Source organism: Schistocerca gregaria, unplaced genomic scaffold (assembly GCF_023897955.1).
Source record: "Schistocerca gregaria isolate iqSchGreg1 unplaced genomic scaffold, iqSchGreg1.2 ptg000337l, whole genome shotgun sequence".
NCBI classification, from domain to species: Eukaryota; Metazoa; Arthropoda; class Insecta; order Orthoptera; family Acrididae; genus Schistocerca; species Schistocerca gregaria.
In genome coordinates this window covers 111,611-138,437 of record NW_026061802.1, presented here as the reverse complement: position 1 = coordinate 138,437, position 26,827 = coordinate 111,611, and the positions used below count along the sequence as shown (strand labels likewise).

The 26,827-nt window shown below is 52.3% G+C and overlaps 40 non-coding genes across 40 annotated transcripts; all 40 read left to right on the top strand.

Moving 5' to 3' along the window:
- Positions 1-611: 611 nt before the first annotated feature.
- Trnam-cau (transfer RNA methionine (anticodon CAU)) lies at positions 612-684 on the top strand. The gene has a single exon. It is a non-coding gene; the product is annotated as a tRNA-Met (tRNA).
- A 670-nt stretch (positions 685-1,354) lies between these two features.
- Positions 1,355-1,427, top strand: Trnak-uuu (transfer RNA lysine (anticodon UUU)). The gene has a single exon. It is a non-coding gene; the product is annotated as a tRNA-Lys (tRNA).
- Positions 1,428-1,572: 145 nt separating this feature from the next.
- On the top strand, positions 1,573-1,654 carry Trnas-aga (transfer RNA serine (anticodon AGA)). The gene has a single exon. It is a non-coding gene; the product is annotated as a tRNA-Ser (tRNA).
- A 961-nt stretch (positions 1,655-2,615) lies between these two features.
- Trnam-cau (transfer RNA methionine (anticodon CAU)) lies at positions 2,616-2,688 on the top strand. Its single transcript has one exon. It is a non-coding gene; the product is annotated as a tRNA-Met (tRNA).
- Positions 2,689-3,358: 670 nt separating this feature from the next.
- On the top strand, positions 3,359-3,431 carry Trnak-uuu (transfer RNA lysine (anticodon UUU)). The gene has a single exon. It is a non-coding gene; the product is annotated as a tRNA-Lys (tRNA).
- Positions 3,432-3,576: 145 nt separating this feature from the next.
- Positions 3,577-3,658, top strand: Trnas-aga (transfer RNA serine (anticodon AGA)). The gene has a single exon. It is a non-coding gene; the product is annotated as a tRNA-Ser (tRNA).
- Positions 3,659-4,621: 963 nt separating this feature from the next.
- On the top strand, positions 4,622-4,694 carry Trnam-cau (transfer RNA methionine (anticodon CAU)). Its single transcript has one exon. It is a non-coding gene; the product is annotated as a tRNA-Met (tRNA).
- Positions 4,695-5,364: 670 nt separating this feature from the next.
- Trnak-uuu (transfer RNA lysine (anticodon UUU)) lies at positions 5,365-5,437 on the top strand. Its single transcript has one exon. It is a non-coding gene; the product is annotated as a tRNA-Lys (tRNA).
- A 145-nt stretch (positions 5,438-5,582) lies between these two features.
- Trnas-aga (transfer RNA serine (anticodon AGA)) lies at positions 5,583-5,664 on the top strand. Its single transcript has one exon. It is a non-coding gene; the product is annotated as a tRNA-Ser (tRNA).
- A 956-nt stretch (positions 5,665-6,620) lies between these two features.
- Positions 6,621-6,693, top strand: Trnam-cau (transfer RNA methionine (anticodon CAU)). The gene has a single exon. It is a non-coding gene; the product is annotated as a tRNA-Met (tRNA).
- Positions 6,694-7,363: 670 nt separating this feature from the next.
- On the top strand, positions 7,364-7,436 carry Trnak-uuu (transfer RNA lysine (anticodon UUU)). The gene has a single exon. It is a non-coding gene; the product is annotated as a tRNA-Lys (tRNA).
- Positions 7,437-7,581: 145 nt separating this feature from the next.
- Positions 7,582-7,663, top strand: Trnas-aga (transfer RNA serine (anticodon AGA)). Its single transcript has one exon. It is a non-coding gene; the product is annotated as a tRNA-Ser (tRNA).
- A 956-nt stretch (positions 7,664-8,619) lies between these two features.
- Positions 8,620-8,692, top strand: Trnam-cau (transfer RNA methionine (anticodon CAU)). Its single transcript has one exon. It is a non-coding gene; the product is annotated as a tRNA-Met (tRNA).
- A 670-nt stretch (positions 8,693-9,362) lies between these two features.
- On the top strand, positions 9,363-9,435 carry Trnak-uuu (transfer RNA lysine (anticodon UUU)). Its single transcript has one exon. It is a non-coding gene; the product is annotated as a tRNA-Lys (tRNA).
- Positions 9,436-9,580: 145 nt separating this feature from the next.
- Positions 9,581-9,662, top strand: Trnas-aga (transfer RNA serine (anticodon AGA)). Its single transcript has one exon. It is a non-coding gene; the product is annotated as a tRNA-Ser (tRNA).
- A 954-nt stretch (positions 9,663-10,616) lies between these two features.
- On the top strand, positions 10,617-10,689 carry Trnam-cau (transfer RNA methionine (anticodon CAU)). The gene has a single exon. It is a non-coding gene; the product is annotated as a tRNA-Met (tRNA).
- A 670-nt stretch (positions 10,690-11,359) lies between these two features.
- Trnak-uuu (transfer RNA lysine (anticodon UUU)) lies at positions 11,360-11,432 on the top strand. Its single transcript has one exon. It is a non-coding gene; the product is annotated as a tRNA-Lys (tRNA).
- A 145-nt stretch (positions 11,433-11,577) lies between these two features.
- Trnas-aga (transfer RNA serine (anticodon AGA)) lies at positions 11,578-11,659 on the top strand. The gene has a single exon. It is a non-coding gene; the product is annotated as a tRNA-Ser (tRNA).
- A 956-nt stretch (positions 11,660-12,615) lies between these two features.
- On the top strand, positions 12,616-12,688 carry Trnam-cau (transfer RNA methionine (anticodon CAU)). Its single transcript has one exon. It is a non-coding gene; the product is annotated as a tRNA-Met (tRNA).
- A 670-nt stretch (positions 12,689-13,358) lies between these two features.
- Trnak-uuu (transfer RNA lysine (anticodon UUU)) lies at positions 13,359-13,431 on the top strand. The gene has a single exon. It is a non-coding gene; the product is annotated as a tRNA-Lys (tRNA).
- A 145-nt stretch (positions 13,432-13,576) lies between these two features.
- Positions 13,577-13,658, top strand: Trnas-aga (transfer RNA serine (anticodon AGA)). Its single transcript has one exon. It is a non-coding gene; the product is annotated as a tRNA-Ser (tRNA).
- Positions 13,659-14,614: 956 nt separating this feature from the next.
- Positions 14,615-14,687, top strand: Trnam-cau (transfer RNA methionine (anticodon CAU)). Its single transcript has one exon. It is a non-coding gene; the product is annotated as a tRNA-Met (tRNA).
- A 670-nt stretch (positions 14,688-15,357) lies between these two features.
- On the top strand, positions 15,358-15,430 carry Trnak-uuu (transfer RNA lysine (anticodon UUU)). The gene has a single exon. It is a non-coding gene; the product is annotated as a tRNA-Lys (tRNA).
- Positions 15,431-15,575: 145 nt separating this feature from the next.
- On the top strand, positions 15,576-15,657 carry Trnas-aga (transfer RNA serine (anticodon AGA)). Its single transcript has one exon. It is a non-coding gene; the product is annotated as a tRNA-Ser (tRNA).
- A 955-nt stretch (positions 15,658-16,612) lies between these two features.
- Positions 16,613-16,685, top strand: Trnam-cau (transfer RNA methionine (anticodon CAU)). The gene has a single exon. It is a non-coding gene; the product is annotated as a tRNA-Met (tRNA).
- Positions 16,686-17,355: 670 nt separating this feature from the next.
- Trnak-uuu (transfer RNA lysine (anticodon UUU)) lies at positions 17,356-17,428 on the top strand. The gene has a single exon. It is a non-coding gene; the product is annotated as a tRNA-Lys (tRNA).
- Positions 17,429-17,573: 145 nt separating this feature from the next.
- Trnas-aga (transfer RNA serine (anticodon AGA)) lies at positions 17,574-17,655 on the top strand. The gene has a single exon. It is a non-coding gene; the product is annotated as a tRNA-Ser (tRNA).
- A 957-nt stretch (positions 17,656-18,612) lies between these two features.
- On the top strand, positions 18,613-18,685 carry Trnam-cau (transfer RNA methionine (anticodon CAU)). The gene has a single exon. It is a non-coding gene; the product is annotated as a tRNA-Met (tRNA).
- Positions 18,686-19,355: 670 nt separating this feature from the next.
- Positions 19,356-19,428, top strand: Trnak-uuu (transfer RNA lysine (anticodon UUU)). Its single transcript has one exon. It is a non-coding gene; the product is annotated as a tRNA-Lys (tRNA).
- Positions 19,429-19,573: 145 nt separating this feature from the next.
- Trnas-aga (transfer RNA serine (anticodon AGA)) lies at positions 19,574-19,655 on the top strand. The gene has a single exon. It is a non-coding gene; the product is annotated as a tRNA-Ser (tRNA).
- A 959-nt stretch (positions 19,656-20,614) lies between these two features.
- Trnam-cau (transfer RNA methionine (anticodon CAU)) lies at positions 20,615-20,687 on the top strand. The gene has a single exon. It is a non-coding gene; the product is annotated as a tRNA-Met (tRNA).
- Positions 20,688-21,357: 670 nt separating this feature from the next.
- On the top strand, positions 21,358-21,430 carry Trnak-uuu (transfer RNA lysine (anticodon UUU)). Its single transcript has one exon. It is a non-coding gene; the product is annotated as a tRNA-Lys (tRNA).
- A 145-nt stretch (positions 21,431-21,575) lies between these two features.
- Trnas-aga (transfer RNA serine (anticodon AGA)) lies at positions 21,576-21,657 on the top strand. Its single transcript has one exon. It is a non-coding gene; the product is annotated as a tRNA-Ser (tRNA).
- Positions 21,658-22,617: 960 nt separating this feature from the next.
- On the top strand, positions 22,618-22,690 carry Trnam-cau (transfer RNA methionine (anticodon CAU)). Its single transcript has one exon. It is a non-coding gene; the product is annotated as a tRNA-Met (tRNA).
- A 670-nt stretch (positions 22,691-23,360) lies between these two features.
- Positions 23,361-23,433, top strand: Trnak-uuu (transfer RNA lysine (anticodon UUU)). Its single transcript has one exon. It is a non-coding gene; the product is annotated as a tRNA-Lys (tRNA).
- Positions 23,434-23,578: 145 nt separating this feature from the next.
- Positions 23,579-23,660, top strand: Trnas-aga (transfer RNA serine (anticodon AGA)). Its single transcript has one exon. It is a non-coding gene; the product is annotated as a tRNA-Ser (tRNA).
- Positions 23,661-24,616: 956 nt separating this feature from the next.
- Trnam-cau (transfer RNA methionine (anticodon CAU)) lies at positions 24,617-24,689 on the top strand. Its single transcript has one exon. It is a non-coding gene; the product is annotated as a tRNA-Met (tRNA).
- Positions 24,690-25,359: 670 nt separating this feature from the next.
- Positions 25,360-25,432, top strand: Trnak-uuu (transfer RNA lysine (anticodon UUU)). Its single transcript has one exon. It is a non-coding gene; the product is annotated as a tRNA-Lys (tRNA).
- A 145-nt stretch (positions 25,433-25,577) lies between these two features.
- Positions 25,578-25,659, top strand: Trnas-aga (transfer RNA serine (anticodon AGA)). The gene has a single exon. It is a non-coding gene; the product is annotated as a tRNA-Ser (tRNA).
- A 957-nt stretch (positions 25,660-26,616) lies between these two features.
- Trnam-cau (transfer RNA methionine (anticodon CAU)) lies at positions 26,617-26,689 on the top strand. Its single transcript has one exon. It is a non-coding gene; the product is annotated as a tRNA-Met (tRNA).
- Positions 26,690-26,827: the final 138 nt, after the last annotated feature.

Below are 26,827 nucleotides of genomic sequence, written 5' to 3'. Positions count from 1 at the left end.
ACGCCGCGCTGTGTCGGCTTCCCGCCCGCCGACAGCGGCCCACGGCTATAGGAGCTGCAGGCGCATTACGAGGTAGGAGGGTGCATCCACACGCATTCGGGCAGCGCCTCCAAGCACGCTACGTCTTTGGGCAAGACTCGTCGCCGCTGACGCAAGGTTACTCACACGATAGTGATGAACGGTCGTTTTAAGGCAGTGTAGTGGGGGACTTCGCGAGTTTAGCCCCTTTTTCGACGTCGCTGGGTGGCAATCCCAGTTTCCCTGCCGACAGCTGCTTGGAAAGCACGGGTAGCTTGTCGAGCATCTGTAGTTGAGTGGTTTGTGACTCAGTAGTGCAGTAGGCAGCGCCTAAGTCTCATAATCTTAAGGTATGCCGGCACGATTCCCGGTCGATGCATTATTTTGCTCTTGTGGCAACAATGCTGCCGCGCGGATTGCTCGCTTGAGATGGGTCAGCCTCAGGACCTTATAGCTGTATAGCTGCGGCTGCAGTTTAATCTAGAGAGTCGGGACAGCACGTGTAGCAAGACAACAGATTCTTCAGAAAGCGCAAACTGTCTATCTCTAATATGTGAGACTTACCGAGTTTCCTGCGAGGTCGTCTCCGGCGTGCCTCGGTAGCGCAGTAGGCAGCGCGTAAGTCTCATAATCTTAAGGTCGTGAGTTCGATCCTCACCCGGGGCATTTAATTTTCTGCACATCATGACCGCATTAAGGGCGTTGCTGTTGCTAGGAAACGAACTTAACTGTTGTCCGTTATCCACACGGAGTCCACGCCTCAGCGTCAAAATGTTTACTTCCAATTATGACGTCGTAACAACTTTGATATTTCTCCTCCGTGTTACAAGCAAAATGCGATGCACACAGCAATGGACAGTCAATTTTGAACTGTGCGCCATGCCGGTCTGTAGGCGCGGATATGATCGCAAGCAGAGAACAGCACTGAGTCCAGATTCAGCACAAAATACAATAAGAGACGGAGTAAATCTCACCGCTGTAGAGCAAGTCCTGTGTGGTCTAGTGGCTAGGATACCTGGCTTTCACTCAACAGGTCCGGCTTCGATTCCCGGTACCGGAACGGAACTATTTGCGCACACAACGCTCCATGTTTTGGTCTTCGAACTGTCGTTGGTCGCCCTTCTTCCTTGGCTTCAACCGAACGCAATCGGGGAAAGCAGGCACGTGATGCAGTTACTGTCAGCACCGGAATAAAGGGAGAAGAGGCACTGGTCCGCTGTTGGGCTGCTACCAGCGTCAGTGAGTAGTCGGTGCAGTCGCCAGTAGCGCCAGAAGCCTACACACACCTTCCACTTAATCACGTTGCTTGAAACCGCTCCAACCACAACAAGCGAAAGCCCGGATAGCTCAGTCGGTAGAGCATTAGGCTTTTAACCTAAGGGTCCAGGGTTCGAGTCCCTGTCCGGGCGAAGATTTTAACGCTTCCATAATGGCTCGTCTCGTAGCGATAGTAGCCCTGTCGTAATCAGTGCACGGTTTTACGTTTCCTGTCGGCATTCTGCGCAGACGCAACCGGTTGGGTTTTTCACGATTCGAGGGGCACCTGTTGGACAAGCAGTCGTGGCCGAGTGGTTAAGGCGTCTGACTAGAAATCAGATTCCCTCTGGGAGCGTAGGTTCGAGTCCTACCGACTGCGTCGGATTTTTCTTTTCTTGTTTTGGAAGAAGAAGCAGAAAATATCGCGTTTTGGTACCTCGCCACACCTCACCTCTCACAGCCGTTTATAGTGCCTGTCCTTTAGATAAGGGCGATTTCCAAGCGTCAGCTTTCGCGTCAGCCGAGCAAAGTCGGGACAAGTCGGGACATACTACAGGATGGTGCAACGACGAAAAAAAAAAAAAAAAACCTTAATTTAACAGCAGGAGCCCACATAATGATACGGAAAAATTAGCGCCACTTGCGGTGGCCGGGAATCGTACCCGGATCAACTGCTTGGAAGGCAACTATGCTCAACAGTACAACACCACCGCACTGCCGCTGCTCGCAACGCCGCGCTGTGTCGGCTTCCCGCCCGCCGACAGCGGCCCACGGCTATAGGAGCTGCAGGCGCATTACGAGGTAGGAGGGTGCATCCACACGCATTCGGGCAGCGCCTCCAAGCACGCTACGTCTTTGGGCAAGACTCGTCGCCGCTGACGCAAGGTTACTCACACGATAGTGATGAACGGTCGTTTTAAGGCAGTGTAGTGGGGGACTTCGCGAGTTTAGCCCCTTTTTCGACGTCGCTGGGTGGCAATCCCAGTTTCCCTGCCGACAGCTGCTTGGAAAGCACGGGTAGCTTGTCGAGCATCTGTAGTTGAGTGGTTTGTGACTCAGTAGTGCAGTAGGCAGCGCCTAAGTCTCATAATCTTAAGGTATGCCGGCACGATTCCCGGTCGATGCATTATTTTGCTCTTGTGGCAACAATGCTGCCGCGCGGATTGCTCGCTTGAGATGGGTCAGCCTCAGGACCTTATAGCTGTATAGCTGCGGCTGCAGTTTAATCTAGAGAGTCGGGACAGCACGTGTAGCAAGACAACAGATTCTTCAGAAAGCGCAAACTGTCTATCTCTAATATGTGAGACTTACCGAGTTTCCTGGGAGGTCGTCTCCGGCGTGCCTCGGTAGCGCAGTAGGCAGCGCGTAAGTCTCATAATCTTAAGGTCGTGAGTTCGATCCTCACCCGGGGCATTTAATTTTCTGCACATCATGACTGCATTAAGGGCGTTGCTGTTGCTAGGAGACGAACTTAACTGTTGTCCGTTATCCACACGGAGTCCACGCCTCAGCGTCAAAATGTTTACTTCCAATTATGACGACGTAACAACTTTGATATTTCTCCTCCGTGTTACAAGCAAAATGCGATGCACACAGCAATGGACAGTCAATTTTGAACTGTGCGCCATGCCGGTCTGTAGGCGCGGATATGATCGCAAGCAGAGAACAGCACTGAGTCCAGATTCAGCACAAAATACAATAAGAGACGGAGTAAATCTCACCGCTGTAGAGCAAGTCCTGTGTGGTCTAGTGGCTAGGATACCTGGCTTTCACTCAACAGGTCCGGCTTCGATTCCCGGTACCGGAACGGAACTATTTGCGCACACAACGCTCCATGTTTTGGTCTTCGAACTGTCGTTGGTCGCCCTTCTTCCTTGGCTTCAACCAAACGCAATCGGGGAAAGCAGGCACGTGATGCAGTTACTGTCAGCACCGGAATAAAGGGAGAAGAGGCACTGGTCCGCTGTTGGGCTGCTACCAGCGTCAGTGAGTAGTCGGTGCAGTCGCCAGTAGCGCCAGAAGCCTACACACACCTTCCACTTAATCACGTTGCTTGAAACCGCTCCAACCACAACAAGCGAAAGCCCGGATAGCTCAGTCGGTAGAGCATTAGGCTTTTAACCTAAGGGTCCAGGGTTCGAGTCCCTGTCCGGGCGAAGATTTTAACGCTTCCATAATGGCTCGTCTCGTAGCGATAGTAGCCCTGTCGTAATCAGTGCACGGTTTTACGTTTCCTGTCGGCATTCTGCGCAGACGCAACCGGTTGGGTTTTTCACGATTCGAGGGGCACCTGTTGGACAAGCAGTCGTGGCCGAGTGGTTAAGGCGTCTGACTAGAAATCAGATTCCCTCTGGGAGCGTAGGTTCGAGTCCTACCGACTGCGTCCGATTTTTCTTTTCTTGTTTTGGAAGAAGAAGCAGAAAATATCGCGTTTTGGTACCTCGCCACACCTCACCTCTCACAGCCGTTTATAGTGCCTGTCCTTTAGATAAGGGCGATTTCCAAGCGTCAGCTTTCGCGTCAGCCGAGCAAAGTCGGGACAAGTCGGGACATACTACAGGATGGTGCAACGACGAAAAAAAAAAAAAAAAAAACCTTAATTTAACAGCAGGAGCCCACATAATGATACGGAAAAATTAGCGCCACTTGCGGTGGCCGGGAATCGTACCCGGATCAACTGCTTGGAAGGCAACTATGCTCAACAGTACAACACCACCGCACTGCCGCTGCTCGCAACGCCGCGCTGTGTCGGCTTCCCGCCCGCCGACAGCGGCCCACGGCTATAGGAGCTGCAGGCGCATTACGAGGTAGGAGGGTGCATCCACACGCATTCGGGCAGCGCCTCCAAGCACGCTACGTCTTTGGGCAAGACTCGTCGCCGCTGACGCAAGGTTACTCACACGATAGTGATGAACGGTCGTTTTAAGGCAGTGTAGTGGGGGACTTCGCGAGTTTAGCCCCTTTTTCGACGTCGCTGGGTGGCAATCCCAGTTTCCCTGCCGACAGCTGCTTGGAAAGCACGGGTAGCTTGTCGAGCATCTGTAGTTGAGTGGTTTGTGACTCAGTAGTGCAGTAGGCAGCGCCTAAGTCTCATAATCTTAAGGTATGCCGGCACGATTCCCGGTCGATGCATTATTTTGCTCTTGTGGCAACAATGCTGCCGCGCGGATTGCTCGCTTGAGATGGGTCAGCCTCAGGACCTTATAGCTGTATAGCTGCGGCTGCAGTTTAATCTAGAGAGTCGGGACAGCACGTGTAGCAAGACAACAGATTCTTCAGAAAGCGCAAACTGTCTATCTCTAATATGTGAGACTTACCGAGTTTCCTGGGAGGTCGTCTCCGGCGTGCCTCGGTAGCGCAGTAGGCAGCGCGTAAGTCTCATAATCTTAAGGTCGTGAGTTCGATCCTCACCCGGGGCATTTAATTTTCTGCACATCATGACTGCATTAAGGGCGTTGCTGTTGCTAGGAGACGAACTTAACTGTTGTCCGTTATCCACACGGAGTCCACGCCTCAGCGTCAAAATGTTTACTTCCAATTATGACGACGTAACAACTTTGATATTTCTCCTCCGTGTTACAAGCAAAATGCGATGCACACAGCAATGGACAGTCAATTTTGAACTGTGCGCCATGCCGGTCTGTAGGCGCGGATATGATCGCAAGCAGAGAACAGCACTGAGTCCAGATTCAGCACAAAATACAATAAGAGACGGAGTAAATCTCACCGCTGTAGAGCAAGTCCTGTGTGGTCTAGTGGCTAGGATACCTGGCTTTCACTCAACAGGTCCGGCTTCGATTCCCGGTACCGGAACGGAACTATTTGCGCACACAACGCTCCATGTTTTGGTCTTCGAACTGTCGTTGGTCGCCCTTCTTCCTTGGCTTCAACCAAACGCAATCGGGGAAAGCAGGCACGTGATGCAGTTACTGTCAGCACCGGAATAAAGGGAGAAGAGGCACTGGTCCGCTGTTGGGCTGCTACCAGCGTCAGTGAGTAGTCGGTGCAGTCGCCAGTAGCGCCAGAAGCCTACACACACCTTCCACTTAATCACGTTGCTTGAAACCGCTCCAACCACAACAAGCGAAAGCCCGGATAGCTCAGTCGGTAGAGCATTAGGCTTTTAACCTAAGGGTCCAGGGTTCGAGTCCCTGTCCGGGCGAAGATTTTAACGCTTCCATAATGGCTCGTCTCGTAGCGATAGTAGCCCTGTCGTAACCAGTGCACGGTTTTACGTTTCCTGTCGGCATTCTGCGCAGACGCAACCGGTTGGGTTTTTCACGATTCGAGGGGCACCTGTTGGACAAGCAGTCGTGGCCGAGTGGTTAAGGCGTCTGACTAGAAATCAGATTCCCTCTGGGAGCGTAGGTTCGAGTCCTACCGACTGCGTCCGATTTTTCTTTTCTTGTTTTGGAAGAAGAAGCAGAAAATATCGCGTTTTGGTACCTCGCCACACCTCACCTCTCACAGCCGTTTATAGTGCCTGTCCTTTAGATAAGGGCGATTTCCAAGCGTCAGCTTTCGCGTCAGCCGAGCAAAGTCGGGACAAGTCGGGACATACTACAGGATGGTGCAACGACGAAAAAAAAAAAACCTTAATTTAACAGCAGGAGCCCACATAATGATACGGAAAAATTAGCGCCACTTGCGGTGGCCGGGAATCGTACCCGGATCAACTGCTTGGAAGGCAACTATGCTCAACAGTACAACACCACCGCACTGCCGCTGCTCGCAACGCCGCGCTGTGTCGGCTTCCCGCCCGCCGACAGCGGCCCACGGCTATAGGAGCTGCAGGCGCATTACGAGGTAGGAGGGTGCATCCACACGCATTCGGGCAGCGCCTCCAAGCACGCTACGTCTTTGGGCAAGACTCGTCGCCGCTGACGCAAGGTTACTCACACGATAGTGATGAACGGTCGTTTTAAGGCAGTGTAGTGGGGGACTTCGCGAGTTTAGCCCCTTTTTCGACGTCGCTGGGTGGCAATCCCAGTTTCCCTGCCGACAGCTGCTTGGAAAGCACGGGTAGCTTGTCGAGCATCTGTAGTTGAGTGGTTTGTGACTCAGTAGTGCAGTAGGCAGCGCCTAAGTCTCATAATCTTAAGGTATGCCGGCACGATTCCCGGTCGATGCATTATTTTGCTCTTGTGGCAACAATGCTGCCGCGCGGATTGCTCGCTTGAGATGGGTCAGCCTCAGGACCTTATAGCTGTATAGCTGCGGCTGCAGTTTAATCTAGAGAGTCGGGACAGCACGTGTAGCAAGACAACAGATTCTTCAGAAAGCGCAAACTGTCTATCTCTAATATGTGAGACTTACCGAGTTTCCTGGGAGGTCGTCTCCGGCGTGCCTCGGTAGCGCAGTAGGCAGCGCGTAAGTCTCATAATCTTAAGGTCGTGAGTTCGATCCTCACCCGGGGCATTTAATTTTCTGCACATCATGACTGCATTAAGGGCGTTGCTGTTGCTAGGAGACGAACTTAACTGTTGTCCGTTATCCACACGGAGTCCACGCCTCAGCGTCAAAATGTTTACTTCCAATTATGACGACGTAACAACTTTGATATTTCTCCTCCGTGTTACAAGCAAAATGCGATGCACACAGCAATGGACAGTCAATTTTGAACTGTGCGCCATGCCGGTCTGTAGGCGCGGATATGATCGCAAGCAGAGAACAGCACTGAGTCCAGATTCAGCACAAAATACAATAAGAGACGGAGTAAATCTCACCGCTGTAGAGCAAGTCCTGTGTGGTCTAGTGGCTAGGATACCTGGCTTTCACTCAACAGGTCCGGCTTCGATTCCCGGTACCGGAACGGAACTATTTGCGCACACAACGCTCCATGTTTTGGTCTTCGAACTGTCGTTGGTCGCCCTTCTTCCTTGGCTTCAACCGAACGCAATCGGGGAAAGCAGGCACGTGATGCAGTTACTGTCAGCACCGGAATAAAGGGAGAAGAGGCACTGGTCCGCTGTTGGGCTGCTACCAGCGTCAGTGAGTAGTCGGTGCAGTCGCCAGTAGCGCCAGAAGCCTACACACACCTTCCACTTAATCACGTTGCTTGAAACCGCTCCAACCACAACAAGCGAAAGCCCGGATAGCTCAGTCGATAGAGCATTAGGCTTTTAACCTAAGGGTCCAGGGTTCGAGTCCCTGTCCGGGCGAAGATTTTAACGCTTCCATAATGGCTCGTCTCGTAGCGATAGTAGCCCTGTCGTAATCAGTGCACGGTTTTACGTTTCCTGTCGGCATTCTGCGCAGACGCAACCGGTTGGGTTTTTCACGATTCGAGGGGCACCTGTTGGACAAGCAGTCGTGGCCGAGTGGTTAAGGCGTCTGACTAGAAATCAGATTCCCTCTGGGAGCGTAGGTTCGAGTCCTACCGACTGCGTCGGATTTTTCTTTTCTTGTTTTGGAAGAAGAAGCAGAAAATATCGCGTTTTGGTACCTCGCCACACCTCACCTCTCACAGCCGTTTATAGTGCCTGTCCTTTAGATAAGGGCGATTTCCAAGCGTCAGCTTTCGCGTCAGCCGAGCAAAGTCGGGACAAGTCGGGACATACTACAGGATGGTGCAACGACGAAAAAAAAAAAACCTTAATTTAACAGCAGGAGCCCACATAATGATACGGAAAAATTAGCGCCACTTGCGGTGGCCGGGAATCGTACCCGGATCAACTGCTTGGAAGGCAACTATGCTCAACAGTACAACACCACCGCACTGCCGCTGCTCGCAACGCCGCGCTGTGTCGGCTTCCCGCCCGCCGACAGCGGCCCACGGCTATAGGAGCTGCAGGCGCATTACGAGGTAGGAGGGTGCATCCACACGCATTCGGGCAGCGCCTCCAAGCACGCTACGTCTTTGGGCAAGACTCGTCGCCGCTGACGCAAGGTTACTCACACGATAGTGATGAGCGGTCGTTTTAAGGCAGTGTAGTGGGGGACTTCGCGAGTTTAGCCCCTTTTTCGACGTCGCTGGGTGGCAATCCCAGTTTCCCTGCCGACAGCTGCTTGGAAAGCACGGGTAGCTTGTCGAGCATCTGTAGTTGAGTGGTTTGTGACTCAGTAGTGCAGTAGGCAGCGCCTAAGTCTCATAATCTTAAGGTATGCCGGCACGATTCCCGGTCGATGCATTATTTTGCTCTTGTGGCAACAATGCTGCCGCGCGGATTGCTCGCTTGAGATGGGTCAGCCTCAGGACCTTATAGCTGTATAGCTGCGGCTGCAGTTTAATCTAGAGAGTCGGGACAGCACGTGTAGCAAGACAACAGATTCTTCAGAAAGCGCAAACTGTCTATCTCTAATATGTGAGACTTACCGAGTTTCCTGGGAGGTCGTCTCCGGCGTGCCTCGGTAGCGCAGTAGGCAGCGCGTAAGTCTCATAATCTTAAGGTCGTGAGTTCGATACTCACCCGGGGCATTTAATTTTCTGCACATCATGACTGCATTAAGGGCGTTGCTGTTGCTAGGAGACGAACTTAACTGTTGTCCGTTATCCACACGGAGTCCACGCCTCAGCGTCAAAATGTTTACTTCCAATTATGACGACGTAACAACTTTGATATTTCTCCTCCGTGTTACAAGCAAAATGCGATGCACACAGCAATGGACAGTCAATTTTGAACTGTGCGCCATGCCGGTCTGTAGGCGCGGATATGATCGCAAGCAGAGAACAGCACTGAGTCCAGATTCAGCACAAAATACAATAAGAGACGGAGTAAATCTCACCGCTGTAGAGCAAGTCCTGTGTGGTCTAGTGGCTAGGATACCTGGCTTTCACTCAACAGGTCCGGCTTCGATTCCCGGTACCGGAACGGAACTATTTGCGCACACAACGCTCCATGTTTTGGTCTTCGAACTGTCGTTGGTCGCCCTTCTTCCTTGGCTTCAACCGAACGCAATCAGGGAAAGCAGGCACGTGATGCAGTTACTGTCAGCACCGGAATAAAGGGAGAAGAGGCACTGGTCCGCTGTTGGGCTGCTACCAGCGTCAGTGAGTAGTCGGTGCAGTCGCCAGTAGCGCCAGAAGCCTACACACACCTTCCACTTAATCACGTTGCTTGAAACCGCTCCAACCACAACAAGCGAAAGCCCGGATAGCTCAGTCGGTAGAGCATTAGGCTTTTAACCTAAGGGTCCAGGGTTCGAGTCCCTGTCCGGGCGAAGATTTTAACGCTTCCATAATGGCTCGTCTCGTAGCGATAGTAGCCCTGTCGTAATCAGTGCACGGTTTTACGTTTCCTGTCGGCATTCTGCGCAGACGCAACCGGTTGGGTTTTTCACGATTCGAGGGGCACCTGTTGGACAAGCAGTCGTGGCCGAGTGGTTGAGGCGTCTGACTAGAAATCAGATTCCCTCTGGGAGCGTAGGTTCGAGTCCTACCGACTGCGTCCGATTTTTCTTTTCTTGTTTTGGAAGAAGAAGCAGAAAATATCGCGTTTTGGTACCTCGCCACACCTCACCTCTCACAGCCGTTTATAGTGCCTGTCCTTTAGATAAGGGCGATTTCCAAGCGTCAGCTTTCGCGTCAGCCGAGCAAAGTCGGGACAAGTCGGGACATACTACAGGATGGTGCAACGACGAAAAAAAAAACCTTAATTTAACAGCAGGAGCCCACATAATGATACGGAAAAATTAGCGCCACTTGCGGTGGCCGGGAATCGTACCCGGATCAACTGCTTGGAAGGCAACTATGCTCAACAGTACAACACCACCGCACTGCCGCTGCTCGCAACGCCGCGCTGTGTCGGCTTCCCGCCCGCCGACAGCGGCCCACGGCTATAGGAGCTGCAGGCGCATTACGAGGTAGGAGGGTGCATCCACACGCATTCGGGCAGCGCCTCCAAGCACGCTACGTCTTTGGGCAAGACTCGTCGCCGCTGACGCAAGGTTACTCACACGATAGTGATGAGCGGTCGTTTTAAGGCAGTGTAGTGGGGGACTTCGCGAGTTTAGCCCCTTTTTCGACGTCGCTGGGTGGCAATCCCAGTTTCCCTGCCGACAGCTGCTTGGAAAGCACGGGTAGCTTGTCGAGCATCTGTAGTTGAGTGGTTTGTGACTCAGTAGTGCAGTAGGCAGCGCCTAAGTCTCATAATCTTAAGGTATGCCGGCACGATTCCCGGTCGATGCATTATTTTGCTCTTGTGGCAACAATGCTGCCGCGCGGATTGCTCGCTTGAGATGGGTCAGCCTCAGGACCTTATAGCTGTATAGCTGCGGCTGCAGTTTAATCTAGAGAGTCGGGACAGCACGTGTAGCAAGACAACAGATTCTTCAGAAAGCGCAAACTGTCTATCTCTAATATGTGAGACTTACCGAGTTTCCTGGGAGGTCGTCTCCGGCGTGCCTCGGTAGCGCAGTAGGCAGCGCGTAAGTCTCATAATCTTAAGGTCGTGAGTTCGATTCTCACCCAGGGCATTTAATTTTCTGCACATCATGACTGCATTAAGGGCGTTGCTGTTGCTAGGAAACGAACTTAACTGTTGTCCGTTATCCACACGGAGTCCACGCCTCAGCGTCAAAATGTTTACTTCCAATTATGACGACGTAACAACTTTGATATTTCTCCTCCGTGTTACAAGCAAAATGCGATGCACACAGCAATGGACAGTCAATTTTGAACTGTGCGCCATGCCGGTCTGTAGGCGCGGATATGATCGCAAGCAGAGAACAGCACTGAGTCCAGATTCAGCACAAAATACAATAAGAGACGGAGTAAATCTCACCGCTGTAGAGCAAGTCCTGTGTGGTCTAGTGGCTAGGATACCTGGCTTTCACTCAACAGGTCCGGCTTCGATTCCCGGTACCGGAACGGAACTATTTGCGCACACAACGCTCCATGTTTTGGTCTTCGAACTGTCGTTGGTCGCCCTTCTTCCTTGGCTTCAACCGAACGCAATCGGGGAAAGCAGGCACGTGATGCAGTTACTGTCAGCACCGGAATAAAGGGAGAAGAGGCACTGGTCCGCTGTTGGGCTGCTACCAGCGTCAGTGAGTAGTCGGTGCAGTCGCCAGTAGCGCCAGAAGCCTACACACACCTTCCACTTAATCACGTTGCTTGAAACCGCTCCAACCACAACAAGCGAAAGCCCGGATAGCTCAGTCGGTAGAGCATTAGGCTTTTAACCTAAGGGTCCAGGGTTCGAGTCCCTGTCCGGGCGAAGATTTTAACGCTTCCATAATGGCTCGTCTCGTAGCGATAGTAGCCCTGTCGTAACCAGTGCACGGTTTTACGTTTCCTGTCGGCATTCTGCGCAGACGCAACCGGTTGGGTTTTTCACGATTCGAGGGGCACCTGTTGGACAAGCAGTCGTGGCCGAGTGGTTAAGGCGTCTGACTAGAAATCAGATTCCCTCTGGGAGCGTAGGTTCGAGTCCTACCGACTGCGTCCGATTTTTCTTTTCTTGTTTTGGAAGAAGAAGCAGAAAATATCGCGTTTTGGTACCTCGCCACACCTCACCTCTCACAGCCGTTTATAGTGCCTGTCCTTTAGATAAGGGCGATTTCCAAGCGTCAGCTTTCGCGTCAGCCGAGCAAAGTCGGGACAAGTCGGGACATACTACAGGATGGTGCAACGACGAAAAAAAAAAAACCTTAATTTAACAGCAGGAGCCCACATAATGATACGGAAAAATTAGCGCCACTTGCGGTGGCCGGGAATCGTACCCGGATCAACTGCTTGGAAGGCAACTATGCTCAACAGTACAACACCACCGCACTGCCGCTGCTCGCAACGCCGCGCTGTGTCGGCTTCCCGCCCGCCGACAGCGGCCCACGGCTATAGGAGCTGCAGGCGCATTACGAGGTAGGAGGGTGCATCCACACGCATTCGGGCAGCGCCTCCAAGCACGCTACGTCTTTGGGCAAGACTCGTCGCCGCTGACGCAAGGTTACTCACACGATAGTGATGAACGGTCGTTTTAAGGCAGTGTAGTGGGGGACTTCGCGAGTTTAGCCCCTTTTTCGACGTCGCTGGGTGGCAATCCCAGTTTCCCTGCCGACAGCTGCTTGGAAAGCACGGGTAGCTTGTCGAGCATCTGTAGTTGAGTGGTTTGTGACTCAGTAGTGCAGTAGGCAGCGCCTAAGTCTCATAATCTTAAGGTATGCCGGCACGATTCCCGGTCGATGCATTATTTTGCTCTTGTGGCAACAATGCTGCCGCGCGGATTGCTCGCTTGAGATGGGTCAGCCTCAGGACCTTATAGCTGTATAGCTGCGGCTGCAGTTTAATCTAGAGAGTCGGGACAGCACGTGTAGCAAGACAACAGATTCTTCAGAAAGCGCAAACTGTCTATCTCTAATATGTGAGACTTACCGAGTTTCCTGGGAGGTCGTCTCCGGCGTGCCTCGGTAGCGCAGTAGGCAGCGCGTAAGTCTCATAATCTTAAGGTCGTGAGTTCGATCCTCACCCGGGGCATTTAATTTTCTGCACATCATGACTGCATTAAGGGCGTTGCTGTTGCTAGGAGACGAACTTAACTGTTGTCCGTTATCCACACGGAGTCCACGCCTCAGCGTCAAAATGTTTACTTCCAATTATGACGACGTAACAACTTTGATATTTCTCCTCCGTGTTACAAGCAAAATGCGATGCACACAGCAATGGACAGTCAATTTTGAACTGTGCGCCATGCCGGTCTGTAGGCGCGGATATGATCGCAAGCAGAGAACAGCACTGAGTCCAGATTCAGCACAAAATACAATAAGAGACGGAGTAAATCTCACCGCTGTAGAGCAAGTCCTGTGTGGTCTAGTGGCTAGGATACCTGGCTTTCACTCAACAGGTCCGGCTTCGATTCCCGGTACCGGAACGGAACTATTTGCGCACACAACGCTCCATGTTTTGGTCTTCGAACTGTCGTTGGTCGCCCTTCTTCCTTGGCTTCAACCGAACGCAATCGGGGAAAGCAGGCACGTGATGCAGTTACTGTCAGCACCGGAATAAAGGGAGAAGAGGCACTGGTCCGCTGTTGGGCTGCTACCAGCGTCAGTGAGTAGTCGGTGCAGTCGCCAGTAGCGCCAGAAGCCTACACACACCTTCCACTTAATCACGTTGCTTGAAACCGCTCCAACCACAACAAGCGAAAGCCCGGATAGCTCAGTCGATAGAGCATTAGGCTTTTAACCTAAGGGTCCAGGGTTCGAGTCCCTGTCCGGGCGAAGATTTTAACGCTTCCATAATGGCTCGTCTCGTAGCGATAGTAGCCCTGTCGTAATCAGTGCACGGTTTTACGTTTCCTGTCGGCATTCTGCGCAGACGCAACCGGTTGGGTTTTTCACGATTCGAGGGGCACCTGTTGGACAAGCAGTCGTGGCCGAGTGGTTAAGGCGTCTGACTAGAAATCAGATTCCCTCTGGGAGCGTAGGTTCGAGTCCTACCGACTGCGTCGGATTTTTCTTTTCTTGTTTTGGAAGAAGAAGCAGAAAATATCGCGTTTTGGTACCTCGCCACACCTCACCTCTCACAGCCGTTTATAGTGCCTGTCCTTTAGATAAGGGCGATTTCCAAGCGTCAGCTTTCGCGTCAGCCGAGCAAAGTCGGGACAAGTCGGGACATACTACAGGATGGTGCAACGACGAAAAAAAAAAAACCTTAATTTAACAGCAGGAGCCCACATAATGATACGGAAAAATTAGCGCCACTTGCGGTGGCCGGGAATCGTACCCGGATCAACTGCTTGGAAGGCAACTATGCTCAACAGTACAACACCACCGCACTGCCGCTGCTCGCAACGCCGCGCTGTGTCGGCTTCCCGCCCGCCGACAGCGGCCCACGGCTATAGGAGCTGCAGGCGCATTACGAGGTAGGAGGGTGCATCCACACGCATTCGGGCAGCGCCTCCAAGCACGCTACGTCTTTGGGCAAGACTCGTCGCCGCTGACGCAAGGTTACTCACACGATAGTGATGAGCGGTCGTTTTAAGGCAGTGTAGTGGGGGACTTCGCGAGTTTAGCCCCTTTTTCGACGTCGCTGGGTGGCAATCCCAGTTTCCCTGCCGACAGCTGCTTGGAAAGCACGGGTAGCTTGTCGAGCATCTGTAGTTGAGTGGTTTGTGACTCAGTAGTGCAGTAGGCAGCGCCTAAGTCTCATAATCTTAAGGTATGCCGGCACGATTCCCGGTCGATGCATTATTTTGCTCTTGTGGCAACAATGCTGCCGCGCGGATTGCTCGCTTGAGATGGGTCAGCCTCAGGACCTTATAGCTGTATAGCTGCGGCTGCAGTTTAATCTAGAGAGTCGGGACAGCACGTGTAGCAAGACAACAGATTCTTCAGAAAGCGCAAACTGTCTATCTCTAATATGTGAGACTTACCGAGTTTCCTGGGAGGTCGTCTCCGGCGTGCCTCGGTAGCGCAGTAGGCAGCGCGTAAGTCTCATAATCTTAAGGTCGTGAGTTCGATACTCACCCGGGGCATTTAATTTTCTGCACATCATGACTGCATTAAGGGCGTTGCTGTTGCTAGGAGACGAACTTAACTGTTGTCCGTTATCCACACGGAGTCCACGCCTCAGCGTCAAAATGTTTACTTCCAATTATGACGACGTAACAACTTTGATATTTCTCCTCCGTGTTACAAGCAAAATGCGATGCACACAGCAATGGACAGTCAATTTTGAACTGTGCGCCATGCCGGTCTGTAGGCGCGGATATGATCGCAAGCAGAGAACAGCACTGAGTCCAGATTCAGCACAAAATACAATAAGAGACGGAGTAAATCTCACCGCTGTAGAGCAAGTCCTGTGTGGTCTAGTGGCTAGGATACCTGGCTTTCACTCAACAGGTCCGGCTTCGATTCCCGGTACCGGAACGGAACTATTTGCGCACACAACGCTCCATGTTTTGGTCTTCGAACTGTCGTTGGTCGCCCTTCTTCCTTGGCTTCAACCGAACGCAATCAGGGAAAGCAGGCACGTGATGCAGTTACTGTCAGCACCGGAATAAAGGGAGAAGAGGCACTGGTCCGCTGTTGGGCTGCTACCAGCGTCAGTGAGTAGTCGGTGCAGTCGCCAGTAGCGCCAGAAGCCTACACACACCTTCCACTTAATCACGTTGCTTGAAACCGCTCCAACCACAACAAGCGAAAGCCCGGATAGCTCAGTCGGTAGAGCATTAGGCTTTTAACCTAAGGGTCCAGGGTTCGAGTCCCTGTCCGGGCGAAGATTTTAACGCTTCCATAATGGCTCGTCTCGTAGCGATAGTAGCCCTGTCGTAATCAGTGCACGGTTTTACGTTTCCTGTCGGCATTCTGCGCAGACGCAACCGGTTGGGTTTTTCACGATTCGAGGGGCACCTGTTGGACAAGCAGTCGTGGCCGAGTGGTTGAGGCGTCTGACTAGAAATCAGATTCCCTCTGGGAGCGTAGGTTCGAGTCCTACCGACTGCGTCCGATTTTTCTTTTCTTGTTTTGGAAGAAGAAGCAGAAAATATCGCGTTTTGGTACCTCGCCACACCTCACCTCTCACAGCCGTTTATAGTGCCTGTCCTTTAGATAAGGGCGATTTCCAAGCGTCAGCTTTCGCGTCAGCCGAGCAAAGTCGGGACAAGTCGGGACATACTACAGGATGGTGCAACGACGAAAAAAAAAAACCTTAATTTAACAGCAGGAGCCCACATAATGATACGGAAAAATTAGCGCCACTTGCGGTGGCCGGGAATCGTACCCGGATCAACTGCTTGGAAGGCAACTATGCTCAACAGTACAACACCACCGCACTGCCGCTGCTCGCAACGCCGCGCTGTGTCGGCTTCCCGCCCGCCGACAGCGGCCCACGGCTATAGGAGCTGCAGGCGCATTACGAGGTAGGAGGGTGCATCCACACGCATTCGGGCAGCGCCTCCAAGCACGCTACGTCTTTGGGCAAGACTCGTCGCCGCTGACGCAAGGTTACTCACACGATAGTGATGAGCGGTCGTTTTAAGGCAGTGTAGTGGGGGACTTCGCGAGTTTAGCCCCTTTTTCGACGTCGCTGGGTGGCAATCCCAGTTTCCCTGCCGACAGCTGCTTGGAAAGCACGGGTAGCTTGTCGAGCATCTGTAGTTGAGTGGTTTGTGACTCAGTAGTGCAGTAGGCAGCGCCTAAGTCTCATAATCTTAAGGTATGCCGGCACGATTCCCGGTCGATGCATTATTTTGCTCTTGTGGCAACAATGCTGCCGCGCGGATTGCTCGCTTGAGATGGGTCAGCCTCAGGACCTTATAGCTGTATAGCTGCGGCTGCAGTTTAATCTAGAGAGTCGGGACAGCACGTGTAGCAAGACAACAGATTCTTCAGAAAGCGCAAACTGTCTATCTCTAATATGTGAGACTTACCGAGTTTCCTGGGAGGTCGTCTCCGGCGTGCCTCGGTAGCGCAGTAGGCAGCGCGTAAGTCTCATAATCTTAAGGTCGTGAGTTCGATTCTCACCCAGGGCATTTAATTTTCTGCACATCATGACTGCATTAAGGGCGTTGCTGTTGCTAGGAAACGAACTTAACTGTTGTCCGTTATCCACACGGAGTCCACGCCTCAGCGTCAAAATGTTTACTTCCAATTATGACGACGTAACAACTTTGATATTTCTCCTCCGTGTTACAAGCAAAATGCGATGCACACAGCAATGGACAGTCAATTTTGAACTGTGCGCCATGCCGGTCTGTAGGCGCGGATATGATCGCAAGCAGAGAACAGCACTGAGTCCAGATTCAGCACAAAATACAATAAGAGACGGAGTAAATCTCACCGCTGTAGAGCAAGTCCTGTGTGGTCTAGTGGCTAGGATACCTGGCTTTCACTCAACAGGTCCGGCTTCGATTCCCGGTACCGGAACGGAACTATTTGCGCACACAACGCTCCATGTTTTGGTCTTCGAACTGTCGTTGGTCGCCCTTCTTCCTTGGCTTCAACCGAACGCAATCGGGGAAAGCAGGCACGTGATGCAGTTACTGTCAGCACCGGAATAAAGGGAGAAGAGGCACTGGTCCGCTGTTGGGCTGCTACCAGCGTCAGTGAGTAGTCGGTGCAGTCGCCAGTAGCGCCAGAAGCCTACACACACCTTCCACTTAATCACGTTGCTTGAAACCGCTCCAACCACAACAAGCGAAAGCCCGGATAGCTCAGTCGGTAGAGCATTAGGCTTTTAACCTAAGGGTCCAGGGTTCGAGTCCCTGTCCGGGCGAAGATTTTAACGCTTCCATAATGGCTCGTCTCGTAGCGATAGTAGCCCTGTCGTAATCAGTGCACGGTTTTACGTTTCCTGTCGGCATTCTGCGCAGACGCAACCGGTTGGGTTTTTCACGATTCGAGGGGCACCTGTTGGACAAGCAGTCGTGGCCGAGTGGTTAAGGCGTCTGACTAGAAATCAGATTCCCTCTGGGAGCGTAGGTTCGAGTCCTACCGACTGCGTCGGATTTTTCTTTTCTTGTTTTGGAAGAAGAAGCAGAAAATATCGCGTTTTGGTACCTCGCCACACCTCACCTCTCACAGCCGTTTATAGTGCCTGTCCTTTAGATAAGGGCGATTTCCAAGCGTCAGCTTTCGCGTCAGCCGAGCAAAGTCGGGACAAGTCGGGACATACTACAGGATGGTGCAACGACGAAAAAAAAAAAAAAACCTTAATTTAACAGCAGGAGCCCACATAATGATACGGAAAAATTAGCGCCACTTGCGGTGGCCGGGAATCGTACCCGGATCAACTGCTTGGAAGGCAACTATGCTCAACAGTACAACACCACCGCACTGCCGCTGCTCGCAACGCCGCGCTGTGTCGGCTTCCCGCCCGCCGACAGCGGCCCACGGCTATAGGAGCTGCAGGCGCATTACGAGGTAGGAGGGTGCATCCACACGCATTCGGGCAGCGCCTCCAAGCACGCTACGTCTTTGGGCAAGTCGTCGCCGCTGACGCAAGGTTACTCACACGATAGTGATGAGCGGTCGTTTTAAGGCAGTGTAGTGGGGGACTTCGCGAGTTTAGCCCCTTTTTCGACGTCGCTGGGTGGCAATCCCAGTTTCCCTGCCGACAGCTGCTTGGAAAGCACGGGTAGCTTGTCGAGCATCTGTAGTTGAGTGGTTTGTGACTCAGTAGTGCAGTAGGCAGCGCCTAAGTCTCATAATCTTAAGGTATGCCGGCACGATTCCCGGTCGATGCATTATTTTGCTCTTGTGGCAACAATGCTGCCGCGCGGATTGCTCGCTTGAGATGGGTCAGCCTCAGGACCTTATAGCTGTATAGCTGCGGCTGCAGTTTAATCTAGAGAGTCGGGACAGCACGTGTAGCAAGACAACAGATTCTTCAGAAAGCGCAAACTGTCTATCTCTAATATGTGAGACTTACCGAGTTTCCTGGGAGGTCGTCTCCGGCGTGCCTCGGTAGCGCAGTAGGCAGCGCGTAAGTCTCATAATCTTAAGGTCGTGAGTTCGATACTCACCCGGGGCATTTAATTTTCTGCACATCATGACTGCATTAAGGGCGTTGCTGTTGCTAGGAGACGAACTTAACTGTTGTCCGTTATCCACACGGAGTCCACGCCTCAGCGTCAAAATGTTTACTTCCAATTATGACGACGTAACAACTTTGATATTTCTCCTCCGTGTTACAAGCAAAATGCGATGCACACAGCAATGGACAGTCAATTTTGAACTGTGCGCCATGCCGGTCTGTAGGCGCGGATATGATCGCAAGCAGAGAACAGCACTGAGTCCAGATTCAGCACAAAATACAATAAGAGACGGAGTAAATCTCACCGCTGTAGAGCAAGTCCTGTGTGGTCTAGTGGCTAGGATACCTGGCTTTCACTCAACAGGTCCGGCTTCGATTCCCGGTACCGGAACGGAACTATTTGCGCACACAACGCTCCATGTTTTGGTCTTCGAACTGTCGTTGGTCGCCCTTCTTCCTTGGCTTCAACCGAACGCAATCGGGGAAAGCAGGCACGTGATGCAGTTACTGTCAGCACCGGAATAAAGGGAGAAGAGGCACTGGTCCGCTGTTGGGCTGCTACCAGCGTCAGTGAGTAGTCGGTGCAGTCGCCAGTAGCGCCAGAAGCCTACACACACCTTCCACTTAATCACGTTGCTTGAAACCGCTCCAACCACAACAAGCGAAAGCCCGGATAGCTCAGTCGGTAGAGCATTAGGCTTTTAACCTAAGGGTCCAGGGTTCGAGTCCCTGTCCGGGCGAAGATTTTAACGCTTCCATAATGGCTCGTCTCGTAGCGATAGTAGCCCTGTCGTAATCAGTGCACGGTTTTACGTTTCCTGTCGGCATTCTGCGCAGACGCAACCGGTTGGGTTTTTCACGATTCGAGGGGCACCTGTTGGACAAGCAGTCGTGGCCGAGTGGTTGAGGCGTCTGACTAGAAATCAGATTCCCTCTGGGAGCGTAGGTTCGAGTCCTACCGACTGCGTCGGATTTTTCTTTTCTTGTTTTGGAAGAAGAAGCAGAAAATATCGCGTTTTGGTACCTCGCCACACCTCACCTCTCACAGCCGTTTATAGTGCCTGTCCTTTAGATAAGGGCGATTTCCAAGCGTCAGCTTTCGCGTCAGCCGAGCAAAGTCGGGACAAGTCGGGACATACTACAGGATGGTGCAACGACGAAAAAAAAAAAAAAACCTTAATTTAACAGCAGGAGCCCACATAATGATACGGAAAAATTAGCGCCACTTGCGGTGGCCGGGAATCGTACCCGGATCAACTGCTTGGAAGGCAACTATGCTCAACAGTACAACACCACCGCACTGCCGCTGCTCGCAACGCCGCGCTGTGTCGGCTTCCCGCCCGCCGACAGCGGCCCACGGCTATAGGAGCTGCAGGCGCATTACGAGGTAGGAGGGTGCATCCACACGCATTCGGGCAGCGCCTCCAAGCACGCTACGTCTTTGGGCAAGACTCGTCGCCGCTGACGCAAGGTTACTCACACGATAGTGATGAGCGGTCGTTTTAAGGCAGTGTAGTGGGGGACTTCGCGAGTTTAGCCCCTTTTTCGACGTCGCTGGGTGGCAATCCCAGTTTCCCTGCCGACAGCTGCTTGGAAAGCACGGGTAGCTTGTCGAGCATCTGTAGTTGAGTGGTTTGTGACTCAGTAGTGCAGTAGGCAGCGCCTAAGTCTCATAATCTTAAGGTATGCCGGCACGATTCCCGGTCGATGCATTATTTTGCTCTTGTGGCAACAATGCTGCCGCGCGGATTGCTCGCTTGAGATGGGTCAGCCTCAGGACCTTATAGCTGTATAGCTGCGGCTGCAGTTTAATCTAGAGAGTCGGGACAGCACGTGTAGCAAGACAACAGATTCTTCAGAAAGCGCAAACTGTCTATCTCTAATATGTGAGACTTACCGAGTTTCCTGGGAGGTCGTCTCCGGCGTGCCTCGGTAGCGCAGTAGGCAGCGCGTAAGTCTCATAATCTTAAGGTCGTGAGTTCGATTCTCACCCGGGGCATTTAATTTTCTGCACATCATGACTGCATTAAGGGCGTTGCTGTTGCTAGGAAACGAACTTAACTGTTGTCCGTTATCCACACGGAGTCCACGCCTCAGCGTCAAAATGTTTACTTCCAATTATGACGACGTAACAACTTTGATATTTCTCCTCCGTGTTACAAGCAAAATGCGATGCACACAGCAATGGACAGTCAATTTTGAACTGTGCGCCATGCCGGTCTGTAGGCGCGGATATGATCGCAAGCAGAGAACAGCACTGAGTCCAGATTCAGCACAAAATACAATAAGAGACGGAGTAAATCTCACCGCTGTAGAGCAAGTCCTGTGTGGTCTAGTGGCTAGGATACCTGGCTTTCACTCAACAGGTCCGGCTTCGATTCCCGGTACCGGAACGGAACTATTTGCGCACACAACGCTCCATGTTTTGGTCTTCGAACTGTCGTTGGTCGCCCTTCTTCCTTGGCTTCAACCGAACGCAATCGGGGAAAGCAGGCACGTGATGCAGTTACTGTCAGCACCGGAATAAAGGGAGAAGAGGCACTGGTCCGCTGTTGGGCTGCTACCAGCGTCAGTGAGTAGTCGGTGCAGTCGCCAGTAGCGCCAGAAGCCTACACACACCTTCCACTTAATCACGTTGCTTGAAACCGCTCCAACCACAACAAGCGAAAGCCCGGATAGCTCAGTCGGTAGAGCATTAGGCTTTTAACCTAAGGGTCCAGGGTTCGAGTCCCTGTCCGGGCGAAGATTTTAACGCTTCCATAATGGCTCGTCTCGTAGCGATAGTAGCCCTGTCGTAATCAGTGCACGGTTTTACGTTTCCTGTCGGCATTCTGCGCAGACGCAACCGGTTGGGTTTTTCACGATTCGAGGGGCACCTGTTGGACAAGCAGTCGTGGCCGAGTGGTTAAGGCGTCTGACTAGAAATCAGATTCCCTCTGGGAGCGTAGGTTCGAGTCCTACCGACTGCGTCGGATTTTTCTTTTCTTGTTTTGGAAGAAGAAGCAGAAAATATCGCGTTTTGGTACCTCGCCACACCTCACCTCTCACAGCCGTTTATAGTGCCTGTCCTTTAGATAAGGGCGATTTCCAAGCGTCAGCTTTCGCGTCAGCCGAGCAAAGTCGGGACAAGTCGGGACATACTACAGGATGGTGCAACGACGAAAAAAAAAAAAAAAACCTTAATTTAACAGCAGGAGCCCACATAATGATACGGAAAAATTAGCGCCACTTGCGGTGGCCGGGAATCGTACCCGGATCAACTGCTTGGAAGGCAACTATGCTCAACAGTACAACACCACCGCACTGCCGCTGCTCGCAACGCCGCGCTGTGTCGGCTTCCCGCCCGCCGACAGCGGCCCACGGCTATAGGAGCTGCAGGCGCATTACGAGGTAGGAGGGTGCATCCACACGCATTCGGGCAGCGCCTCCAAGCACGCTACGTCTTTGGGCAAGACTCGTCGCCGCTGACGCAAGGTTACTCACACGATAGTGATGAGCGGTCGTTTTAAGGCAGTGTAGTGGGGGACTTCGCGAGTTTAGCCCCTTTTTCGACGTCGCTGGGTGGCAATCCCAGTTTCCCTGCCGACAGCTGCTTGGAAAGCACGGGTAGCTTGTCGAGCATCTGTAGTTGAGTGGTTTGTGACTCAGTAGTGCAGTAGGCAGCGCCTAAGTCTCATAATCTTAAGGTATGCCGGCACGATTCCCGGTCGATGCATTATTTTGCTCTTGTGGCAACAATGCTGCCGCGCGGATTGCTCGCTTGAGATGGGTCAGCCTCAGGACCTTATAGCTGTATAGCTGCGGCTGCAGTTTAATCTAGAGAGTCGGGACAGCACGTGTAGCAAGACAACAGATTCTTCAGAAAGCGCAAACTGTCTATCTCTAATATGTGAGACTTACCGAGTTTCCTGGGAGGTCGTCTCCGGCGTGCCTCGGTAGCGCAGTAGGCAGCGCGTAAGTCTCATAATCTTAAGGTCGTGAGTTCGATTCTCACCCGGGGCATTTAATTTTCTGCACATCATGACTGCATTAAGGGCGTTGCTGTTGCTAGGAAACGAACTTAACTGTTGTCCGTTATCCACACGGAGTCCACGCCTCAGCGTCAAAATGTTTACTTCCAATTATGACGACGTAACAACTTTGATATTTCTCCTCCGTGTTACAAGCAAAATGCGATGCACACAGCAATGGACAGTCAATTTTGAACTGTGCGCCATGCCGGTCTGTAGGCGCGGATATGATCGCAAGCAGAGAACAGCACTGAGTCCAGATTCAGCACAAAATACAATAAGAGACGGAGTAAATCTCACCGCTGTAGAGCAAGTCCTGTGTGGTCTAGTGGCTAGGATACCTGGCTTTCACTCAACAGGTCCGGCTTCGATTCCCGGTACCGGAACGGAACTATTTGCGCACACAACGCTCCATGTTTTGGTCTTCGAACTGTCGTTGGTCGCCCTTCTTCCTTGGCTTCAACCGAACGCAATCGGGGAAAGCAGGCACGTGATGCAGTTACTGTCAGCACCGGAATAAAGGGAGAAGAGGCACTGGTCCGCTGTTGGGCTGCTACCAGCGTCAGTGAGTAGTCGGTGCAGTCGCCAGTAGCGCCAGAAGCCTACACACACCTTCCACTTAATCACGTTGCTTGAAACCGCTCCAACCACAACAAGCGAAAGCCCGGATAGCTCAGTCGGTAGAGCATTAGGCTTTTAACCTAAGGGTCCAGGGTTCGAGTCCCTGTCCGGGCGAAGATTTTAACGCTTCCATAATGGCTCGTCTCGTAGCGATAGTAGCCCTGTCGTAATCAGTGCACGGTTTTACGTTTCCTGTCGGCATTCTGCGCAGACGCAACCGGTTGGGTTTTTCACGATTCGAGGGGCACATGTTGGACAAGCAGTCGTGGCCGAGTGGTTAAGGCGTCTGACTAGAAATCAGATTCCCTCTGGGAGCGTAGGTTCGAGTCCTACCGACTGCGTCGGATTTTTCTTTTCTTGTTTTGGAAGAAGAAGCAGAAAATATCGCGTTTTGGTACCTCGCCACACCTCACCTCTCACAGCCGTTTATAGTGCCTGTCCTTTAGATAAGGGCGATTTCCAAGCGTCAGCTTTCGCGTCAGCCGAGCAAAGTCGGGACAAGTCGGGACATACTACAGGATGGTGCAACGACGAAAAAAAAAAAAACCTTAATTTAACAGCAGGAGCCCACATAATGATACGGAAAAGTTAGCGCCACTTGCGGTGGCCGGGAATCGTACCCGGATCAACTGCTTGGAAGGCAACTATGCTCAACAGTACAACACCACCGCACTGCCGCTGCTCGCAACGCCGCGCTGTGTCGGCTTCCCGCCCGCCGACGGCGGCCCACGGCTATAGGAGCTGCAGGCGCATTACGAGGTAGGAGGGTGCATCCACACGCATTCGGGCAGCGCCTCCAAGCACGCTACGTCTTTGGGCAAGACTCGTCGCCGCTGACGCAAGGTTACTCACACGATAGTGATGAACGGTCGTTTCAAGGCAGTGTAGTGGGGGACTTCGCGAGTTTAGCCCCTTTTTCGACGTCGCTGGGTGGCAATCCCAGTTTCCCTGCCGACAGCTGCTTGGAAAGCACGGGTAGCTTGTCGAGCATCTGTAGTTGAGTGGTTTGTGACTCAGTAGTGCAGTAGGCAGCGCCTAAGTCTCATAATCTTAAGGTATGCCTTCACGATTCCGGTCGATGCATTATTTTGCTCTTGTGGCAACAATGCTGCCGCGCGGATTGCTCGCTTGAGATGGGTCAGCCTCAGGACCTTATAGCTGTATAGCTGCGGCTGCAGTTTAATCTAGAGAGTCGGGACAGCACGTGTAGCAAGACAACAGATTCTTCAGAAAGCGCAAACTGTCTATCTCTAATATGTGAGACTTACCGAGTTTCCTGCGAGGTCGTCTCCGGCGTGCCTCGGTAGCGCAGTAGGCAGCGCGTAAGTCTCATAATCTTAAGGTCGTGAGTTCGATCCTCACCCGGGGCATTTAATTTTCTGCACATCATGACTGCATTAAGGGCGTTGCTGTTGCTAGGAAACGAACTTAACTGTTGTCCGTTATCCACACGGAGTCCACGCCTCAGCGTCAAAATGTTTACTTCCAATTATGACGACGTAACAACTTTGATATTTCTCCTCCGTGTTACAAGCAAAATGCGATGCACACAGCAATGGACAGTCAATTTTGAACTGTGCGCCATGCCGGTCTGTAGGCGCGGATATGATCGCAAGCAGAGAACAGCACTGAGTCCAGATTCAGCACAAAATACAATAAGAGACGGAGTAAATCTCACCGCTGTAGAGCAAGTCCTGTGTGGTCTAGTGGCTAGGATACCTGGCTTTCACTCAACAGGTCCGGCTTCGATTCCCCGTACCGGAACGGAACTATTTGCGCACACAACGCTCCATGTTTTGGTCTTCGAACTGTCGTTGGTCGCCCTTCTTCCTTGGCTTCAACCGAACGCAATCGGGGAAAGCAGGCACGTGATGCAGTTACTGTCAGCACCGGAATAAAGGGAGAAGAGGCACTGGTCCGCTGTTGGGCTGCTACCAGCGTCAGTGAGTAGTCGGTGCAGTCGCCAGTAGCGCCAGAAGCCTACACACACCTTCCACTTAATCACGTTGCTTGAAACCGCTCCAACCACAACAAGCGAAAGCCCGGATAGCTCAGTCGGTAGAGCATTAGGCTTTTAACCTAAGGGTCCAGGGTTCGAGTCCCTGTCCGCGCGAAGATTTTAACGCTTCCATAATGGCTCGTCTCGTAGCGATAGTAGCCCTGTAGTAATCAGTGCACGGTTTTACGTTTCCTGTCGGCATTCTGCGCAGACGCAACCGGTCGGGTTTTTCACGATTCGAGGGGCACCTGTTGGACAAGCAGTCGTGGCCGAGTGGTTAAGGCGTCTGACTAGAAATCAGATTCCCTCTGGGAGCGTAGGTTCGAGTCCTACCGACTGCGTCGGATTTTTCTTTTCTTGTTTTGGAAGAAGAAGCAGAAAATATCGCGTTTTGGTACCTCGCCACACCTCACCTCTCACAGCCGTTTATAGTGCCTGTCCTTTAGATAAGGGCGATTTCCAAGCGTCAGCTTTCGCGTCAGCCGAGCAAAGTCGGGACAAGTCGGGACATACTACAGGATGGTGCAACGACGAAAAAAAAAAAAAACCTTAATTTAACAGCAGGAGCCCACATAATGATACGGAAAAGTTAGCGCCACTTGCGGTGGCCGGGAATCGTACCCGGATCAACTGCTTGGAAGGCAACTATGCTCAACAGTACAACACCACCGCACTGCCGCTGCTCGCAACGCCGCGCTGTGTCGGCTTCCCGCCCGCCGACGGCGGCCCACGGCTATAGGAGCTGCAGGCGCATTACGAGGTAGGAGGGTGCATCCACACGCATTCGGGCAGCGCCTCCAAGCACGCTACGTCTTTGGGCAAGACTCGTCGCCGCTGACGCAAGGTTACTCACACGATAGTGATGAACGGTCGTTTCAAGGCAGTGTAGTGGGGGACTTCGCGAGTTTAGCCCCTTTTTCGACGTCGCTGGGTGGCAATCCCAGTTTCCCTGCCGACAGCTGCTTGGAAAGCACGGGTAGCTTGTCGAGCATCTGTAGTTGAGTGGTTTGTGACTCAGTAGTGCAGTAGGCAGCGCCTAAGTCTCATAATCTTAAGGTATGCCTTCACGATTCCGGTCGATGCATTATTTTGCTCTTGTGGCAACAATGCTGCCGCGCGGATTGCTCGCTTGAGATGGGTCAGCCTCAGGACCTTATAGCTGTATAGCTGCGGCTGCAGTTTAATCTAGAGAGTCGGGACAGCACGTGTAGCAAGACAACAGATTCTTCAGAAAGCGCAAACTGTCTATCTCTAATATGTGAGACTTACCGAGTTTCCTGCGAGGTCGTCTCCGGCGTGCCTCGGTAGCGCAGTAGGCAGCGCGTAAGTCTCATAATCTTAAGGTCGTGAGTTCGATCCTCACCCGGGGCATTTAATTTTCTGCACATCATGACTGCATTAAGGGCGTTGCTGTTGCTAGGAAACGAACTTAACTGTTGTCCGTTATCCACACGGAGTCCACGCCTCAGCGTCAAAATGTTTACTTCCAATTATGACGACGTAACAACT